The sequence below is a fragment of the Balaenoptera borealis genome (genome assembly GCF_965194805.1).
Source record: "Balaenoptera borealis genome assembly, chromosome: X".
Classification (NCBI taxonomy): Eukaryota; Metazoa; Chordata; class Mammalia; order Artiodactyla; family Balaenopteridae; genus Balaenoptera; species Balaenoptera borealis.
Window position 1 is genome coordinate 87,847,826 of NC_138881.1, and position 15,693 is coordinate 87,863,518.

At 39.7% G+C, this 15,693-nt stretch overlaps 1 protein-coding gene across 11 annotated transcripts in view; it reads left to right on the forward strand.

Moving 5' to 3' along the window:
• Positions 1-15,693, forward strand: part of ARMCX5 (armadillo repeat containing X-linked 5) — a 135,791-nt gene that overhangs the window by 15,306 nt on the left and 104,792 nt on the right. For 2 of the 11 annotated variants that reach the window (XR_014239570.1, XR_014239573.1), the window contains exon 4: positions 1,922-3,526. The exons of the other annotated variants lie outside the window; for them this stretch is intronic. The gene's annotated coding sequence lies outside the window, so the exon portion shown is untranslated. The remainder of the gene's footprint in view (positions 1-1,921; positions 3,527-15,693) is intronic. 11 annotated transcript variants of the gene reach the window in all.

Below are 15,693 nucleotides of genomic sequence, written 5' to 3' on the forward strand. Positions count from 1 at the left end.
TGGAACCACTAAGTGGACATTTTGGTGTGCTTCCTTGATGTGGCCACCTGGGTCCATGAAATGAGTGGACATGGGGGAGTTGCAGCAGTGCAAAGATGGACCGAATCTAGACATATTTCTCTTGCACCCTCTGAGGCAATGCCAATAAGAACTGTTCCGTATGCCAGCAAAAGAGACAGACTGCAGATGGCTATGTGGCAGATTCCTTGGGGGTTGCGGGGAGGCCCTGATTAGAGCTGACAAGTCAGACTAATGCTGGTAGCCCTGGGAGGCTACAAATGAGTCCTGACAGGAATATAGGAATAGACGTTGACTCTGCACTGGGCTTTGCCTACCCAGTAGTAGATGCAAATGCTCAAAAGTACTATAACAGAAGATATTGCACAAATTTGGACGGTTGAGAATCATTTCTTTAGACCAAGGAACAAACACACTTTACATCGCATGATGTCCAGCAGTGGTCAGAAAAATAACCTCTTTAGAGTCATAGTTTGATAGAGAATTGGAATGGGCAGTTAAAATATTGGCTGTCTAAAATGGTGGTGGGGGGAAATAAAGGCATGAAGGGCTGGCTTACGTGCCTTCACGAGTATGTGCTCACACTCAAGCTGAACATGAGTGGGGCTAAAAGAGTGCCCCCACAGGATAGATTTCTGTTTTTCTGGTGGATCAGGGGAAAAGGGGGTGGGGAAAATGTTGGTATTCTGTCTTCATATCACCTCAACTTTTTCTTTTCCCCACCACTTGATACAATGGTCACAGGACCAGGGCTGCAACTACAAGGGCATGAAACAAGGATGATTCCTAAGCAAGAAACTATTTACCTTTATGTCAGAATTCCTAAGGGCCTGATGGGGCAGGATATGCCTTCACCCAATCTGGGAAAATTAGGATTAACAGTGAATGCAGCTATATTGCCTGGTGATAAAGATAGCTCACCTGTGTAACTTCTGCACCTGTGTTACCTTACCTTATCTGACTAGAAGTGAGCTGAGGGGGTGGGACTTGCTAGACTAGTATTGCTGCCTGCCATCTAGACCAGTACAGTGACTGAACCTAATGTCCTTTCCAAAGATGGAAAAGTTTGGGTGTAAGTGGAGAGAATGAAAAATAGTAGCTGTGGGTTAGAAAATGAATAAATGGTTATGTAATGAGAGAAATCCAGTATTACATGAACATCTCAAAAGAGGCCCAGAGCAAAAGATGATATTGCCTCTCGGCTCAATTATACTAGATCACTGAAAGGGTGAAGCCATATATTGCTGAGATCACTCCTGCTTTTGGAAACTGACAAGATTGAATAGAAGCCTGCAAACCTCAGTGGCCTTGCCCTGGGAGACATTTTCATAAGATTTCATAATGGATTCAATAGTTATTAGTGACTGAATGAGATTCTAGTAATGTGCCATATCTTTTGACATTTTTTATTGTTTTGCTATAAGGGATCTGTGTTCAAAGACCAAGAGGTGGACTGCAATACTGTGATTTATAAGAAATATATTTTGTCATTAAGATGATCAAAATATATTTCTCGTATATATTTGGTCTCCATTCACGGTGCCTGGCTCACAGCTCCCAAAACCCTTGGAATTTCCTGAGTGATAAGGCAATTGGAGCATCTTTTGTTATAATATTTGGTCTCTGTCCTCAGTTCCTAAAATCCACTTTAGAGCCATTAAGGTGAAATGGGTGTCTAATCAGACTTTTTGCCCATTTTTTTAAATGGGTATTTGTTTTCCTGTTGTTTAGTTTTAAGAATTCTTTGTATATTTTGGATATCAGTCCTTTATTATATATGTATTTTGCAGAGATTTATTCCCAGTCTCTGGCTTGGTTTTTCATTATCTTAAAAAATTTTTTTTCAGGGAGCAGAGGTTTTTAATTTTAATAAAGTCCTACTTAAGAGGTTTTTCTTTCATAGATCATGCTTTTGGTGTTTAAGGACTCATTGCCAGAAGTGATGTTAGCAACATGGCCAAATACGACATTCCTCGAACGTATGCCCCATTCAACAATAACAATTTAGCATCCATCTACAGACAAAAGTGCCTTTGTGAAAGCTGTGGGATCCAACACCATATGCCACAGGACCCGGAAGGAGTCTCACCCACTCGTGCCTCAGGTAATACACATACAGATCTCAGTCCTGGCTGCGGACCCTGCAGTGAACCATGTGCTGGTCCCAGTCCCTCTCAGCCGTGGTCTGGGAGACCCTGAAGAACACTGTCAATCACCTACGGATGAGACAATCACCCATGGACAAGAAAGCCTTTATGGAATTCTAGGTTTCCAGCAGAGAAGGTCCAGCATGCTGTTGGAGGAAACAAACAAACAAATATATAATATATATATTTGAGTTTGGATGCATTGGAGAGGGAAGGAGTAACATTTTGACTTTACCTGCACCACCCCTCCCCCAAGCAATACCCCTCAGTTCCAAGAGACACTTTCTTGGCCAGTGATTTCTCCTGCGGGGATGGGGGGAGGAGTGAAAGTGTGTTAAGGAGTGCCTGGCTTTCCCAGCTGTGTGGGACACGGCCAAGAGGCCCATTTCTCTCTCATTCCATTCAGAGTACCGAGTCATCAGTTGCATGACTGGGAGTGGGAAGAGGCTGAGAGAGTGACATATAGGACTTTTGGAGGGCACTAATGGGACATAGATCCTACTAACTGCTTCACGGACTCTATCAAGAAGCCAGCCCACAAGCCACTTGGGACATCTCACGTGTGGATCCCTACAACTGGCCCACTGGCACCCCCAGAACACTGCTTGCCTCACCCCCACAAACCTCCACCCTGTGGCCCACTCTGTGTTCTCAAAGGCAGCAAGAGCAAGCTCTGGCAGACGGCTTGTGAGCATGCACAGAAGGCTAACCTGAATCTGAGAGCCACGGAGAGGCCACAAATTTGGCCTCTTTAGCTTTAGCTCTGCCCTTGGAAAAGCAAAAGGGAGGCTGTCAGCACCCAGTCTGGTGCATTGCAGGATTGAGAGAAGTATACAAATTTATGAATTCTGCCACAAGCAGGAGCAAGAAGTGAGAAGCAGTCATATCCATAAAAGATCTGTGAAAGCCTCAGAATCCCTAGCAGGACTGAAGGAAGGTATTTCTCTCCTTAAGTTAGTAAAGACTGAAGGAGATGACTACTACTTTAAATGCAAAGAGTGCAATGCAAGACTTCAAGGAACAAGAAAAATCAAGGAAATTTGACAACACCAAAGGAAACATGACATCACCAAAGTAAGGAGGTTGAATCAGTAAACAAAAATCTCATAAAGAAAAGCCCAGGACCATGTAGCTTCCCAGGTGAATTCTACCAAACATTTCAAAAAGAATTAATGCCAGTCCTTCTCAAACTCTTCCCCAAAACGGAAGAGGATGAAACATTCTCAAACTCATTTTATAAGGCTTGCATTAACCTTATACCAAAGTCAGACAAGGACACCACGAAAAGATGTTCTCAGTTTTTCACTATTGAGAATGATGTTGGCTGTGGGTTTGTCATATATGGCCTTGATTATGTTGAGGTAAGTTCCCTCTATGCCTACTTTCTGGAGGGTTTTTATAATAAATGGGTGTGGAATTTTGTCAAAAGCTTTTTCTGCATCTATTATCATATAGATTTTATCCTTCAGTTTGTTAATATGGTGTATCACATTGATTGATTTGCATATATTGAAGAATCCTTGCATTCCTGGGTTAAACCCTACTTGGTCATGGTGTATGATCCTTTTAATGTGCTGCTGGACTGTTTGCTAGTATTTTATTGAGGATTTTTGCATCTATGTTCATCAGTGATATTGGTCTGTAGTTTTCTTTCTTTGTGACATCTTGTCTGGTTTTGGTATCAGGGTGATGGTGGCCTTGTAGAATGAGTGTGGGAGTGTTCCTCCCTCTGCTATATTTTGGAAGAGTTTGAGAAGGATAGATGTTAGCTCTTCTCTAAATGTTTGGTAGAATTCGCCTGTGAAGCCATCTGGTCCTGGGCTTTTGTTTGTTGGAAGATTTTTAGTCACAGTTTCAGTGCTTGTGATTGGTCTGTTTATATTTTCTATTCCTTCCTGGTTCAGTGATGGAAGGATGTGCTTTACTAAGAATGTGTCCATTTCTTCCAGGTTGTCCATTTTATTGGCATACAGTTGCTTGTAGTAATCTCTCATGATCCTTTGTATTTCTGCAGTGTCAGTTGTTACTTCTCCTTTTGCATTTCTAATTCTATTGATTTCAGTCATCTCCCCTTTTTTCTTGATGAGACTGGCTAATGGTTTATCAATTTTGTTTATCTTCTCAAAGAACCAGCTTTTAGTTTTATTGATCTTTGCTATTCTTTCTTTCATTTCTTTTTTTTTATTTAACATCTTTATTGGAGTATAATTGCTTTACAATGGTGTGTTAGTTTCCGCTTTATAACAAAGTGAATCAGTTATAAATATACATATGTCCCCAAATCTCTACCCTCTTGCATCTCCCTCCCTCCAACCCTCCCTATCCCACCCCACTAGGAGGTCACAAAACACCGAGCTGATCTCCCTGTGCTATGCGGCTGCTTCCCACTAGCTATTTTACGTTTGGTAGTGTATATATGTCCATGCCACTCTCTCACTTTGTCCCAGCTTACCCTTACCCCTCCCCGTATCCTCAAGTCCATTCTCTAGTAGGTCTGCGTCTTTATTCCCGTCTTGCCCCTAGGTTCTTCATGACCTTTTTTTTTTTTTTAGATTCCATATATATGTGTTAGCACATGGTATTTGTTTTTCTCTTTCTGACTTACTTTACTCTGTATGACAGACTCTAGGTCCATCCACCTCACTACAAATAACTCAATTTTGTTTCTTTTTATGGCTGAGTAATATTCCATTATGTATATGTGCCACATCTTCTTTATCCATTCACCTATTGATGGACACTTAGGTTGCTTCCATGTCCTGGCTATTGTAAATAGAGCTGCAGTGAACATTTTGGTACATGACTCTTTTTGAATTATGGTTTTCTCAGGGTATATGCCCAGTAGTGGGATTGCTGGGTCGTATGGTAGTTCTATTTTTAGTTTTTTAAGGAACCTCCATACTGTTCTCCATAGTGGCTGTATCAATTTACATTCCCACCAACAGTGCAAGAGGGTTCCCTTTTCTCCACACCCTCTCCAGCGTTTATTGTTTGTAGAGTTTTTGATGATGGCCATTCTGACTGGTGTGAGATGATATCTCACTGTAGTTTTGATTTGCATTTCTCTAATGATTAATGATGTTGAGCATCCTTTCATGTGTTTGTTGGCAATCTGTGTATCTTCTTTGGAGAAATGTCTATTTAGGTCTTCTGCCCATTTTTGCATTGGGTTGTTTGTTTTTTTGATATTGAGCTGCATGAGCTGCTTGTAAATTTTGGAGATTAATCCTTTGTCAGTTGCTCCATTTGCAAATATTTTCTCCCATTATGAGGGTTGTCTTCTCGTCTTGTTTATGGTTTCCTTTGCTGTGCAAAAGCTTTTAAGTTTCATTAGGTCCCATTTGTTTATTTTAGTTTTTATTTCCATTTCTCTAGGAGGTGAATCATAAAGGATGTTGCCGTGATTTATGTCATAGAGTTTTCTGCCTATGTTTTCCTCTAAGAGTTTGATAGTGTCTGGCCTTACATTTAGATCTTTAATCCATTTTGAGTTTATTTTTGTGTATGGTGTCAGGGAGTGTTCTAATTTCATTCTTTTACGTGTAGCTGTCAGTTCTCCCAGCACCACTTATTGAAGAGGCTGTCTTTTCTCCACTGTATATTCTTGCCTCCTTTATCAAAAATAAGGTGATCATATGTGTGTGGGTTTATCTCTGGGCTTTCTGTCCTGTTCTATTGATCTATATTTCTGTTTTTGTGCGACTACCATACTGTCTTGATTACTGTAGCTTTGTAGTATAGTCTGAAGTCAGGGAACCTGATTCCTCCAGCTCCGTTTTTCTTTCTCAAGATTGCTTTGGCTATTCGGGGTCTTTTGTGTTTCCATACAAATTGTGAAATTTTCTGTTCTAGTTCTGTGAAAAATGCCAGTGGTAGTTTGATAGTGCTGCATTGAATCTGTAGATTGCTCTGGGTAGTATAGTCATTTTCACAATGTTAGTTCTTCCAATCCAAGAACATGGTATATCTCTCCATCTATTTGTATCATCTTTAATTTCTTTCATCAGTGTCTTATAGTTTTCTGCATACAGATATTTTCTCTCCTTAGGTAGGTTTATTCCTAGGTGTTTTACTCTTTTTGTTGCAATGGTAAATGGGAGTGTTTTCTTAATTTCACTTTCAGATTTTTCAGCATTAGTGTATAGGGATGCAAGAGATTTCTGTGCATTAATTTTGTATCCTGCTACTTTACCAAATTCATTGTTTAGCTCTAGTAGTTCTCTAGTAGCATCTTTAGGATTCTCTATATTGTATCATGTCATTTGCAAACAGTGACAGCTTTACTTCTTCTTTTCCAATTTGGATTCCTTTTATTTCTTTTTCTTGTCTGATTGCTGTGGCTAAAACTTTCAAAACTATGTTGAATAATAGTGGTGAGAGTGGGCAACCTTGTCTTCTTCCTCATCTTAGTGGAAATGATTTCAGTTTTTCACCATTGAGGACGATGTTGGCTGTGGGTTTGTCATATATGGCCTTTATTATGTTGAGGAAAGTTCCCTCTATGCCTACTTTCTGGAGGGTTTTTATCATAACTGGGTGTTGAATTTTGTTGAAAGCTTTCTCTGCATCTATTGAGATGATCAAATGGTTTTTCCCCTTCATTTTGTTAATATGGTGTATCACATTGATTGATTTGCATATATTGAAGAATCCTTGTATTCCTGGGATAAACTCCACTTGATCATGGTGTATGATCCTTTTAATGTGCTGTTGCATTCTGTTTGCTAGTATTTTGTTGAGGATTTTTGTATCTGTGTTCATCAGTGATATTAGCCTGTAGTTTTCTTTCTTTGTGACATCTTTGTCTGCTTTTGGTATCAGGGTGATGGTGGCCTTGTAGAATGAGCGTGGGAGTGTTCCTCCCTCTGCTATATTTTGGAAGAATTTGAGAAGGATAGGTTTTAGCTCTTCTCTAAATGTTTGATAGAATTCGCCTGTGAAGCCATCTGGTCCTGAGCTTCTGTTTGTTGGAAGAATTTTAAACACAGTCTCAATTTCAGTGCTTGTGATTGGTCTGTTCATATTTTCTATTTCTTCCTAGTTCAGTCTCAGAAGGTTGTGCTTTTCTAAGAATGTGTCCATTTCTTCCAGGTTGTCCATTTTATTGGCATACAGTTGCTTGTAGTAATCTCTCATGATGCTTTGTATTTCTGCAGTGTCAGTTGTTACTTCTCCTTTTTCATTTCTAATTCTATTGATTTGAGTCTTCTCCCTTTTTTTCTTAATGATTCTGGCTAATGGTTTATCAATTTTGTTTATCTTCTCAAAGAACCAGCTTTTAGTTTTATTGATCTTTGCTATCATTTCCTTCATTTCTTTTTCATTTATTTCTGATCTGATCTTTATGATTTCTTTCCTTCTGCTCACTTTGGGGCTTTTTTGTTCTTCTTTCTCTAATTGCTTTAGGTGCAAGGTTAGGTTGTTTATTTGAGATGTTTCTTGTTTCTTAAGGTAGGATTGTATTGCTATAAACTTCCCTCTTAGAACTACTTTTGCAGCATCCCATAGGTTTTGGGTCGTCGTGTTTTCATTGTCATTTGTTTCTAGGTATTTTTTGATTTCCTCTTTGATTTCTTCAGTGATCTCTTGGTTATCAAGTAGTATATTGTTTAGCCTCCATCTGTTTGTATTTTTTACAGATTTTTTTTACTGTAATTGATATCTAATCTCATACGCTGTCGTTGGAAAAGATACTTGATGCAATTTCAATTTTCTTAAATTTTCCAAGGCTTGAGAATATTCCATGAGCACTGGAGAAGAAGGTGTATTCTGCTGTTTTGGGATGGAATGTCCTATAAATATCAGTTAAGTCCATCTTGTTTAATGTATCATTTAAAGCTTGTGTTTCCTTATGTACTTTCATTTTGGATGATCTGTCCCTTGGTGAAAGTGGGGTGTTAAAGTCCCCTACTATGATTGTGTTACTGTCGATTTCCCCTTTTATGGCTGTTAGTATTTGCCTTATGTACTGAGGTGCTGCTACGTTGGGTGCATAAATATTTACTATTGTTATATCTTCTTCTTAGATTGATCCCTTGATCATTATGTAGTGTCTTTCTTTGTCTCTTGTAATAGTCTTTGTTTTAAAGTCTGTTATGTCTGATATGAGAATTGCTACTCCAGCTTTCTTCTGATTTCCATTTGCATAGAATATCTTTTTCCATCCCCTCACTTTCCTTCTGTATGTGTCCCTAGGCCTGAGGTGGGTCTCTTGTAGACAGCATACATACGGGTCTTGTTTTTGTATCCATTCAGCCAGTCTATGTTTTTTTGTTGGAGCATTTAATCCATTTACATTTAAGGTAATTATCAATATGTATGTTCTTATTACCATTTTCTTAATTGTTTTGGGTTTGTTATTGCAGGTCTTTTCCTTCTCTTGTTATTCGTGCCTAGAGAAGTTCCTTTAGCATTTGTTGTAAAGCTGGTTTGGTGTTGCTGAATTCTCTTTTCTTTTGCTTGTCTATAAAGGTTTTAATTTCTCTGTGAAATCTGAATGAGATCCTTGCTGGGTAGAGTAATCTTGGTTGTAGGTTTTTCTCCTTCATCACTTTAAATATGTCCTGCCACTCCCTTCTGGCTTGCAGAGTTTCGCTGGAACATCAGCTGTTAACCTTATGGGGATTCCCTTGTGTGTTATTTATTGTTTTTCCCTTGCTGCTTTTAATATTTTTTCTTTGTGTTTAATTTTTGATAGTTTGAATAATATGTGTCTTGGCGTGTTTCTCCTTGGATTTATCCTGTATAGGACTCTCTGTGCTTCCTGGACTTGATTAACTATTTCCTTTCCCGTATTAGGGAATTTATCAACTATAATCTCTTCTAATATTTTCTCAGTCCCTTTCTTTTTCTCTTCTTCTGGGACCCCTATAATTCGAATGTTGGTGTGTTTAATGTTGTCCCAGAGATCTCTAAGTCTATCCTCAATTCTCTTCATTCTTTTTTCTTTATTCTGCACTGCAGTAGTTATTTCCACTATTTTATCTTCCAGGTCACTTATCCGTTCTTCTGCCTCTTCTGCTATTGATTCCTTCTAGAGAATTTTAGTTTCACTTATTGTGTTGTTCATCATTGTTTGTTTGCTCTTTAGTTCTTCTAGGTCCTTGTTAAAGGTTTCTTGTTTTTTCTCCATTCTTTTTCCACGATATTGGATCATCTTTGCTATCATTACTCTGAATTCTTTTTCAGGTAGCCTGCCTATTTTCTCTTCATTTGTTAGGTCTGGTGGGTTTTTGCCTTGCTCCTTCATCTGCTGTGTGTTTCTCTGTCTTCTCATTTTGCTTAACTTTCTCTGTTTGGGGTCTCCTTTTTGCAGGCTGCAGGTTCGTACTTCCTGGTTTTTTTGGTGTCTGTCCCCAGTGGCTACGATTGGTTCATTGGGTTGTGTAGGCTTCCTGGTGGAGGGGACTAGTGCCTGTGTTCTGGTGGATGAGGCTGGATCTTGTCTTTCTCGTGGCAGGACTGCATCTGGTGGTGTGTTTTGGGGTGTCTGTTGCCTTATTATGATTTTAGGCAGCCTCTCTGCTAATGGGTGTGGTTGTGTTCCTGTCTTGCTAGTTGTTTTGCATCGGGTGTCCAGCACTGTAGCTTGCTGGTCGTTGAGTGGAGTTGGGTCTTAGTGCTGAGATGGAGATCTCTGGGAGAGCTTTCGCTGTTTGATATTACGTTGGGCCGGGAGGTCTCTGGTGGACAAATGTCCTGAACTCGGCTCTCCCACCTCAGAGGCACAGGCCTGACACCTGGCCAGAGCACCAAGACTCTGTCAGCCACATGGCTCAGAAGAAAAGGGAGAAAAAAAGAAAGAAAGTAAGAGAAAAATAAAATAAAATAAAAGTTATTAAAATAAAAAATAGAATAGTTATTAAAAGTAAAAAAAAATTGAAAATTAATAAAAAATAAAGAAAAAAGGACAGACAGAACCCTGGGACAAATGGTAAAAGCAAAGGTATACAGACAAAATCACACAAAGAAGCAGACACATACACACTCAGAAAAAAGAAAAAGGAAAAAAATATACATATTAAAAAAAAAAGGAAGAGAGCAACCAAATCAGTAAACAAATCTACCAATGATAATAAACTCTAAATACTAAACTAAGATAAACATAAAAGCAGAAACAAATTAGAAGAAGAAAGCAAACTCCAAGTCTACAGTTGCTCCCAAACTCCACCGCCTCAATTTTGGGATGATTCGTTGTCTATTCAGGTATTCCAGAGATGCAGGGTATATCAAGTTGATTGTGGAGCTTTAATCCACTGCTCCTGAGGCTGCTGGGAGAGATTTCCGTCTCTCTTCTTTGTTCACACAGCTCCTGTGGTTCAGCTTTGGATTTGGCCCTGCTTCTGCATGTAGGTCGCCTGAGGGTGTCTGTTCTTCACTCAGACAGGACGGGGTTAAAGTAGCAGCTGATTCTGGGGGCTCTGGCTCACTCAGGCCGAGAGGAGGGAGCGGTACGGAGTTCAGGGCGAGCCTGTGGCGGCAGAGGCCGGCGTGACATTGCAACAGCCTGAGGCATGCCGTGTGTTCTCCCGGGGAAGCTGTTCCTGGATCACAGGACCCTGGCAGTGGCGGGCTGCACAGGCTCCCAGGAGGGGAGGTGTGGATAATGACCTGTGCTTGCACACAGGCTTCTTGGTGGCTGCAGCAGCAGCCTTAGCATCTCATGCTAGTCTCTGGTGTCTGTACTGGTAGCCGCGGCTCGCGCTTGTCTCTGGAACTCATTTAGGCGGTGCTCTGAATCCCCTCTCCTCATGCACCCCAAAACAATGGTCTCTTGCCTCTCAGGCAGGTCCAGAGATTTTCCCGGACTCCCTCCCGGCTAGCTGTGGTGCACTAACCCCTTCAGGCTGTGTTCACGCAGCCAACCCCAGTCCTCCCCCTGGGATCTGACCTCTGAAGCCTGAGCCTCAGCTCCCAGTGCCCACCCACCCCGGCGGGTGAGCAGACAAGCCTCTTGGGCTGGTGAGTGCTGGTCAGTACTGATCCTCTGTGCAGGAATCTCTCCACTTTGCCCTCTGCACCCCTGTTGCTGAGCTGTCCTTCGTGGCTCTGAAGCTTCCCCCCCACTGCCCCCCCCCCCGTCTCTGCCAGTGCAGGGGCTTCCTAGTGTGTGGAAACCTTTCCTCCTTCACAGCTCCCTCCCAGTGGTGCAGGTCCCATCCCTATTCTTTTGTCTCTGTTTTTTTCTTTTTTCTTTTGCCCTACCTGGGTACATGGGGAGTTTCTTGCCTTTGGGGAAGTCTGAGGTCTTCTGACAGCGTTCAGTAGGTGTTCTGTAGGAGTTGTTCCACATGTAGATGTATTTCTGATGTATTTGTGGGGAGGAAGGTGATCTCCACGTGTTACTCTTCTGCCATCTTGAAGGTCTCCTGTCAGATCTCGTTTTTTAATCCTATCCTGACAGTCTCTTCCTTTTAATTGGTGTATTCATACCATTCATATCAAAAGTGATTATATTGAATTAATATTTACCACATTTGTAACTATTTTCTGTTCATTGCCATGTTTTTGTTTCATCTTTTGTCTTCCACTCTTTTTCTGCCTTCTCTTGTTTTAATTGACCATTTTTTATTATTCTGTGTACTCTCCTCTCTTAGCATATTAATTATGTATGCTTTTTAAAATTTTCTTAGTGGTTGCTCTAGAATTTGTCATTTACATTGGTGACTAGTCTAAGTCCAGTTTCAAATAATACTATACTGCTTGTGTAGTTCTTATACTTTATTACAATGTACTCCCAATTCCTCTCTCCCAACCATTACAATATTGTTGCCATTCATTTCAACTATATACAGTAATCACTGAATATATTGTTTCTATTGTTATTTTGAACAAACTGTTATTTGATCATTAGGAATAAGAAAAATGAAATATCTTTTAAGTTCATCTATTCATTCTCAAATTCTCTTCCTTTCTTCACATAGATAGATCTTGGTTTCACACCTATATAATTTTCCTTCTTTATGAAGAATTTAACATTTTTTACAAGGCAAGTCTACTGTGAATAAATTCCCTCAATTTTTATTTACTTGAGAAAATCTTTATCTCTTCTTCACTTTTGAAGAAGTATTTTACTTGATACAACATTCCAGGTCAGTGTGTTTTTTTCTTCAACACTCTAAATATTTTACTCTACTCTTTTCTTGCTTGTATAGTTTCTGAAGAGAAGTCCAATGTAATTTTTTCCTTATTCTCCTATAAGTAAGGCATTTTTTCCTTTGGCTTCTTTGAAGATTTTCTTTTGTCTGATTTTCTAAAGCTTGAATATGATATGCCTAAGTGTAGATTTTTTGATATTTATTCTGTAGGGTGTTCTCTGAGCTCCTTTCTGTAATTTACATCTATCATTAACTTTACAAAATTTTCAGCCATTATTACTTCAAATAGGTATTCTGTTTATTTCTCTCTTTCATCTCCTTTTGTTATCCCATTATTCATATGTTACAAATTTTTTTTAAATGGTATAAGTTATTTTCGATATATTTATTTTGCCTTACAGGCCTCTTCAGGAATTCAAAGCAGTTTCTGCCCTGCATCGAGGCCCAGAGATAGAAGAGAAACTGCTAAAAGCTTACAGTTACACACAGAAAGCACAACTTTTGTAATTGTCCCACAGTTCTTAAATATTCTGTTCTTTGTTTTTCATTCTTTTTTCTATTTGTTTTTTAGTTTGCATAATTTCTATTGGCATATCTCCAAGCTCACTGATTCTTTCCTTGGCCATGTCTCATCTACTGATGAAGGTATTCCTCACATGCATTCTTCATTTCTGTTAGAGTGTTTTTAATGTCTAGCATTTCATTTTGATTCTCTCTTAGGGTTTTCATCTCTCTGCTTACATTACCCGTCTGCTTTTGCATGTTGTCCACTTTTTCTATTAGAGCCTTTAGCATACTGGTCTGATTGTTCCAAAATTTGTGCCATATCTAAGTCTGATTCTGACGCTTGCTTTCTCTCTTCAGACTGTTTTTTCCTTTTAGCATGCCTTGTAATTTTTTGTTGAAAGCCAGACAGGATATATTGGGCAACAGAACTGAAATAGGCCTTTAGTGTAAGGTTTTATGTTTATCTGTCTAGGAGTCGTTAGACTGTGTTTAATGTTTTCTGTAGTTGTAGGTGTCAGAGACTAAAATTTTCTCTAGTGTCCTTGCTTTTCCCCTGCTCTGTTGTCTTTGGCTTCCTTAGAGAATCCTTCCTCTATAGGGTCTGAGACTTATAGTTGTTTCTGCTGTAATACCTTGTTAGTATACAGGAGCCTAATTGCTATGGTAATAAAGTGTGAGGACAAGGGGAATTTTTCTATAGTCTTATGATTAGGTCTTAGTCCTATAGTGAACCTGTACCCCTGTGCTGCTACCTTTATACATGCTTCTCAGCTCTGTGCTCCCCATTAAGTGGTACAGGAAGGCTAGAGGGGACTGGAGATAAGTATTTCCCTTCCCTTACATTGAATGCTAACAGGGGCTGGAGTTTGGTGTTTCATTCCCCTAGGTCAGTTAGGCTCTGGTAAAACTCAATTCAGTTAGGCTCTGGTAAAATAATTTCCCTTGGGGGTAGCAGGCATTTGTTAAGGAGAACAGAATGCTCTGGGTATATTTCAGATGGTTACTTTTTCTCTCCACCTACTAGAGGAACAAGGATATATTTCTCCACTCTTTACCTTGAGAACCTGGCAGGGCTCTTGATGGTAAAACTCATGAAAGTATGGAGACCCCTCTCAGGGAACCCCCTGGATTTTTTAATTCTAAAACTAGATCACACAGAGCCTCCAGCAATTCATCAATTACTGTATAAGTGTTCCAGTACTGACTCCAGTATTAAGAGAAACATTTAAACTTCATGAGAGCCCACTGAGAGCAGTGGGTTTCTGCTCTCAGTAACCTATGGTTCTCAGTATCCACTTCTCTCTTTAGTTTTGGGTGCATTGGCTTGTCCTGTGACCTCAATTCTCTGATGGATCTCAAAGATATTGATTTTCAGTTTGTTCAGTTTTTTTCTTACAGTGACAAAGGGAATGATGACTTCCAAGCTCTTTACATGTCAGACTGTAACCCATAAGTCTCAGTATTATGATTTTTTTGAGTGTTCTTTCATGCTACTGAGCATTTCTTGGTAGATATTATCTTAGTCTTAAGTCCCCTAGTCACAGGGCCATGTAGGTATCATAATGTCCTTCTTAAAAAAAACAAGTTTGAGAACAACGTTTTTTCTTTTTTTTTTTGGCTCATGCTACGCAGCTTGTGGTGGGATCTTAGTTCCCTAACCAGGTATTGAACCCAGGCCCTCAGCAGTGAAAGCTCAGAGTCCTAACCACTGGACCACCAGGGAATTCCCTAGAGTTATTTTTTATATATGGTATGAGGTAGGGGTCCAACATCATTCTTTTGCATGTGGCTTTCTAGTTGTCACAGAAGCATTTATTGAAAAGACATTTATTTTCTTATTGAATGGTCTTGGTACCATTGTCAAAAGTCAGTTGTCCATAGATGTAGGAGTTTATGCCTGGACTCTCAAATATATTCCATTTATCTATATATGTATTCTTATGCCAGTACCACTCTGTTTTGATTACTGTAGCTTTGTAGTATGTTTTGAAATTAAGAATTGTGAAGGGGCTTCCCTGGTGGTGCAGCGGTTGAGAATCTGCCTGCTAATGCAGGGGACACGGGTTCGAGCCCTGGTCTGGGAAGATCCCACATGCCGCGGAGCAACTAGGCCCGTGAGCCACAACTACTGAGCCTGCGCGTCTAGAGCCTGTGCTCCGCAACAAGAGAGGCCACGATAGTGAGAGGCCCGCGCACCGTGATGAAGAGTGGCCCCCGCTTGCCGTAACTAGAGAAAGCCCTCGCAGAGAAACGAAGACCCAACATAGCAATCAATCAATCAATCAATCAATCAATCTTTAAAAAAAAAAAAGAATTGTGAGTCTCCCAAAGTTGTTCTTTTTCAAAATTGTTTTGACTATTTGAGGCCCCTTACAATTCCATGTGAATTTGAGAATCTGTTTTTCCAATTCTGCTAAAAAGGCCTTTGGAATTTTGATATTGATTGCATTTGTGGATTTTTAGCAAGAGCCACATGGTCTCTGTTCATTTTTTTTATTGAAGTATAGTTGATGTACAATATTATATGTTACACATGTACAATATAGTGATTCACAATTTTTAAAGATTATACTCCATTTATAGTTATTATAAAATATTGGCTATATTCTCTTGCTGTACAGTATATCCTTGTAGCTTATTTTATACGTAATAGTTTGTACCTCTTAATCCCTTACCCCTTTATTGCCCCTCCCCTCTTTCCTCTCCCTACTGGTAACCACTAGTTTGTTCTTTATATCTGTGAGTCTGCTTCTTTTTTGTTATATTCACTAGTTTATTTTTTAGATTCCACATATAAGAGAGATCACACAGTATTTGTCTTTCTCTGACTTATTTCACTTAGCATAGTACTCTCTGGGTCTGTCCATGTTGCTGCAAATGGCAAAGTTTCATTCTTTTTTATGGCTGAGTAGTATTCCATTGTG